We start from the raw sequence: 6,000 nt of genomic DNA, 5'->3' as shown, positions 1-6,000 counted from the left end.
GGCAACTTTTTGTTGGGTTATGAAGAGATGTGTGTGTGTGTGTGTGTGTGTGTGTGTGTGTGTGTGTGTGTGTGTGTTGTATAAGAGAGAGAGAGAGAGAGAGAGAGAGAGAGGGAGAGAGAGAGAGAGATCAAGCTTTGCACATTTGCTATATGGTATTAGGTATTGAATTAAACATCCATCTGGAAGGGGTCTACTTAATCACATTATGCTCCAGACTATGAACTGAGGAGTGGGACAATGTGACCTTGCTTAGTCAGGGTTTCTACTCCTACACAAAACATCATGACCAAGAAGCAAGTTGGAGAAGAAAGGATTTATTCAGCTTACACTTTCACACTGCTGTTCATCACCAGAGGAAGTCAGGACTGGAACTCAAGCAGGTCAGGAAGCAGGATCTGATGCAGAGGCCATGGAGGGATGTTACTTACTGGCTTGCTTTCCCTACCTTGCTCAGCTTGTTTTCTTATAGAACCCAGGACCACCAGCCCAGGAGTGGTACCACCCACAAGGGGCCCTCTGCCCTTGATCAGTAATTGAGAAAATGTCTTACAGCTGGGTCTCATGGAGGCATTTCCACAACTGAGGCTACTTTCTCTGTGATAACTCCAGCTTGTGTCAAGTCGACACACAAAATCAGCCAGTACATATGCCTACCCTCCCTGAGCTGACCTCTCTAAGGTTCCCCCATCAGACTTCAGCAGACTGGCTTTATAACTGAGTCCCAAAGTAATTGACTCTCCATTTCTGAAGTATTCAAAATTTAATTTCAGTAAACTGATATGATGAAATGGGCATTATGCAAGATTCCTGGCACAAGAAAAGTAGGTTTGTCTAGAACCTCCACAGCCCTTGACTCATGTATAAATAACACCCATGTCTTCCTCCAAGTTCATATCCACTCGACTGCACGGTTATGGATTTCAGATCACCAGTGTTGAGTCCAGATGTAGACATCTCAATCCCAAAGTCTTGGTCCTGAATACTGGGAACACAGTATCCTACATTGCTTCTTGCTTCCTTTCTCTACCATATTGTAAAATGTACAATTGCGATTTGGATGACTTGGTTAGGGATGCGGATGCTATGAGTGTTGAGTCTTGCACAGGAAAGGTTAGGTGGCTGGATCAAGGCAGTTTCACAGAGGCTCTTCTTCACAATGATTAAATCTCTACTGAGACATTGAAAAGTACAGAAACCTCCCTTTTGCTGACTTGATATATTTCTCAGTACCACAAAGCATATGCAGGATCCTGAGAAGGAGCCTTCTGGAGCTGGAGGCTTGGATTATCCCACTGTAGTTGGCCGAGAGCACAGATGATGGGATCTTCACCTACATGTCAACTCTTAGAGTCTAGGAACTTCCAAACACAGTGTTCATAGGCCGCACTTCTTCTGTAACAGTCTAAAGATCTTATAAAGGAAAAAAGAAAACCACAAAACTACTTGGCTTCCGGTTGGGTTAGATCCTGGCACTGGGAAAGACCTCACCCTCTGTTTGGCATTATGAGTGTTTCTATAACCCAGGTCAGTTGCAGCTGTCCCGGTGGACAACAAAGCTGCCTTTTATAAAGAGTGTAGGTGTTGAGTATGGATGTCTCTGTAGCCCTACTATGATACTGAAGGCTGGGAGGATTCCTGGAGAGCTTCCCATCTTTGTTTACATTGGGAGGCCAAAGAAGCTGGGTTCTGATGTCTTTGAAGGATTGTCTAGTCCGTGTAGCAACAACTGGACAGATGCGGTCCCAGGAAGGCATGAAGCATTGCAAGCAGCACTGATTTCCTTCAGACCTCTTTGTCTCCGACTGCCACCAGAAGGTGCCACCCACTCTGGGAGAGGGGTTTCTCTCCTCAGTTATCCTTTCCTAGAAATGTCCTCACAGACACACTCACAGACATATTTTTATTTGCTTCCATATTCAGTCAAGATGCCAATTAAGACTTAACGGTCATGACTATGTGTGTCATTTTGGGTGTAGCCTTGCTAATCGACAAATATGGAGCTGGAACTTTGGTTCAGTCCTGGAAAGTTTGGTCCCTGCTTGGTGAGGAACAAATCAAGCATAGGTTTGGAGTTGTTTCTATTGTTATCAAAGAAGGAGATGGTATAGGGTAGCCCCAAGATTTGAAGAGGACTTATAAAATTTAATTCAAGGCATTTTGTTGGAGTATGTTTGCTTCATATAGTATTGGGCTTCCTAAATTTATCTCAAGAACTTCATGTACTTGGACATGTTCACCGAGTTCATCCTCTTCCACTCACACACGCCCTTCCCTTTGGCTAGTCTTTCCCTTTTTCTATTCGTCCATGTTCATATCATTCACAGATGTGTGTGTGTGTGTGTGTGTGTGTGTGTGTGTGTGGTGTGTGTGTGTGTGTGTGTGTAAATATGTATCCTTATAGAATTTTAAGAGCCACAAATAAGCAAAAACATGAGACATTTGTCTGACTCTGGCTTTTTTAACATGATGCTCTCTATGTCCATTTTCTAGCATAATGGATGGCATAATTTCATCTTTTTTCCAGTTTAAAATGACTCTTTTGTATGTATCTCACATTTTTCTTATCTTTGAGTCTATTGAACACTTAACCTAATTCCATAAGTTGGCTGTTGTGAAATGCTGCAACAAATATAATGGTCCAGGCATATCTGAGGTATGTTGTCTTAGAGTCTGGGATATATACCCAGGAGTGGTATAGCTGGGGCGTGTGGTGCTCTATTTTCAGGTTTTTGGGGAATTTCCATACTGATTTTTATAGTGGGTGGGCCAATCTGCATCCATGCCAGAAATAAGAAAGGTTCTCATTTCCTTGGATCATTTGTTTGTTTCTTTCTTTTTAATTTTTTGCTTTATTTCTTAATTTCTTTTTGAAATTACAATGTAATTACAACGTTTCCCCTTTGCATTTATATTCCTAAATTTAATCAGTGCATACAATGTCACCTCTCTATATTTTTTCAGGGATAATCATTTGTTGTGTGACTTTTCCTAAGGAGATATGTCTACTCCCACCAGATAGAGTTCAGGATAGACCGAAGTAGATAAACCAATGAGATTTATTAGAGTTATTTTCAGTAGTATGGATGAGGGGTTATTTGCAGAAAATGGCTCAAAGACAGCTGAATTACCAAAGCCAAGCCCAGCACATAAAATGACAACTCATAAAATCTGAGACCCTGGAGCATACCGTGCAGCCTGTAGGCCACTCCACAGGTTGTAGAGTTTCCCTTTCAAGGGACTCCATTGGTTTTTGCTCCTTACAGGCAGTTGGTCTGGTCTGAGAATCTTCTTTGCAGGTTGGATTGTTGGAGAGTGGTTCTCAAAAGTCTTTTTGCTTACTCTTGGGAGAGAGGGGCTCACCGAACCTGGTCAGTTTCAGGAACTGCCTGAAGCCATTTTGAGTTGTTTGCCTTCTGGAAGGAGCTTTCTTGAAGGACTGGATTTTTTAATCTTGAAGGAAACTGCTACACAGCACGGTTGGCGCTGAACCACTGATTGGTGTGCTCTATCCTGGGGAGGAGACGTCCTTGCTCAGCTCATGTTTAGGCAGTCATACTGATGAGACTTTATGGGTAGAGAGTCTACATTACAAAGAGACAATCTCACAGGAAACTCTCAGATCCTCTGGTTCTTGCAGTCTTTCCACAACCTCTTCTGCACTCTTCCATAAGCCTTAGGTATGGGAGTATTTTGTATCCATTTGGACCGGGATCCACAGCTGTGCAAATGACTGACTGTGGTGTTCTGTAGTAGTCTCTGTGTATTGCAAAGAGAAATTTCCTTGATGAGGAATGAAGACTACACTTGTCTGTGTGTATAGGCTGTTGTTAAGGGTTATGCTGATATAGTAGGTGCTGTAAAGTCTTCTCTAAGAACCACAACATCCTTGGCACCGAGCAGTTGCTAAGTTTCTAGTGTCAAGCATGACCTCCCTCTTGTTGAGGGGGGTCACAAGTTCAATTAGAGAATTATTGGTTACTACCAAGGTGTGCATGCCACTATTGCCCCCTTATGGTTATCGTGCCATGCTGGTGATTGATGTAGTTCACTGGCATCATAGCTGGGTAAGATGTTGTTTGCCTCCCTCCCTTGGAAGCTTGCATGGTGCTTTCTGGTACCATAAAAGCTAGTCTTCAGGAAGAAGGCATTCACGTCAATTCCAGCTAAGGGGTCTCTAGGCCTTGTTTCTTAATGATAGTCATTCCGAATGGGATGAGATGAAATCTCAATATGATTTTAATTTTCTTTTTTTTCTCCATCTTTATTAAATTGTGTATTTCTTATTTACATTTTGATTGTTAGTCCCTTTCTCGGTTTCTGGGCCAACATCCCCCTAGCCCCTCCCCTTCCCCTTCTTTATGGATGTTCCCCTCCCCATCCTCCCCCCATTACCTCCCTCCCCCCAACAATCACGTTTACTGGGTGTTCAGTCTTGGCAGGACCAAGGGCTTCCCCTTCCACTGGTGCTCTTACTAGGCTATTCATTGCTACCTATGAGGTTGGAGCCCAGGGTCAGTCCATGTATAGTCAATCCCTACTCGCTAAAGATATTGAGCATCAAAATGGATATTTAAAAGCCATTCTGTTGACACCATCTTTGTGACCCATATATTCATACTCAGTTGTGTGAGTAGTCTTTGAATGACTTGCTTTTCAGTAGGAATTCTTGCTCCTTTGTCTAGAAACAGACTTTCCTACCTAGTAGTAATTTTGTCTCTTTGCTTCAGTGTCCTAGATCCACACAGACTAAACTGATAACAACTTTGCCAATAGAGACTCAAAGCAAGGCTAAACTGTTTGGTTTGCAATAATTCCTTCAATCCACCATGGGGACTTTGGGCAGTTCTAGGATAAAGAGATCTTTTTAAAAACCCCAGACCCTCCTTGTCATTCTTGCAGCTGTTATTCTGTCTCTCTTCTTTCTCTTCCTCTTTCTACTTCTTCCTCTGAGACATCACTATGTAACTTAGGCTGGCCTCAAACTCATAATCTTTCTGCCATTACTACAGGGTTAAAAAGTCTGAGTTCACTTCTGGGTCTTGAAACCCCACCTGAGCTAAAAAATCCCAGTAATCCCTAAGATTGTCCCAAGCTCTGGGCTTGAAATTCCACCAACCCCCACCCTAGAAAGCTTCCCTCCCACCCAAGAAACTCTATACAAAGCCTGCCTCCTGCTCATTTCTCTGCTGCTTCTTGCCCAAGCAGAGGCAGCCACCCTCTTGTATCTTTCCCAGTAGATCTCTTCTTTAAGGTGTGTTTTTGGGGTTGGGGATTTGGCTCAGTGGCAGAGCGCTTGCCTAGGAAGTGCAAGGCCCTGGGTTCGGTCCCCAGCTCCGAAAAAAAGAACCAAAAAAAAAAGTGTGTTTTTCTGTGTGACTTTGTGCTACTCCTTGGCTCCCGACTGCCAGCTTCCCCTTTGGAGCTGCAACACTTCCACTGGGGAAAGCTTCCCCCTCCAAGCTCCAACACTTGTATCAGGAAAACCTTTTCTCTCAGAGATGTTGCTGGCATGTACCTCCAAGTTCAGCCTGCAGCTGATTCTTGACATGTGGTTTCTTAATTAATTACAGCTCCAAATAAGAGGTTCCGAAAATTTCTATTTGTGAGAGTAGAAACTGCTTTATTTACCCAGACTAACCAGATCAATCAGATTAACCCATTGCAAGAGAATTTATTTTCCAACAGACTATAGAAAAGGAGTTGAGGGCCATCTGGAGGTGCTTTTATTCCTGCTGCTGTTTCCTTAACATTTTAATGGTTGAAATAGTAGCTATGCAAAGCTATGGGTCCCTGGTAGGGGAAAGACTGAGAAATAGCACAACTAGGAGAGAACTCTGTTATCTACTCTACTCCTGAGTGAATAGATTCCAGAGATACTGACAAACAGCTATACTGCACAGGACAACTGCTTAAAACAAGTAATTATCTAGCTCAAGATAACCATAATGATGTAGTTGTGGAACCATCTGAAGAAAGCTTAGGAAACATAGTTGATAT

This window comes from Rattus norvegicus, chromosome 5 (assembly GCF_036323735.1).
Source record: "Rattus norvegicus strain BN/NHsdMcwi chromosome 5, GRCr8, whole genome shotgun sequence".
Taxonomy (NCBI): Eukaryota; Metazoa; Chordata; class Mammalia; order Rodentia; family Muridae; genus Rattus; species Rattus norvegicus.
Note: the sequence above shows the minus strand (reverse complement) of the source record.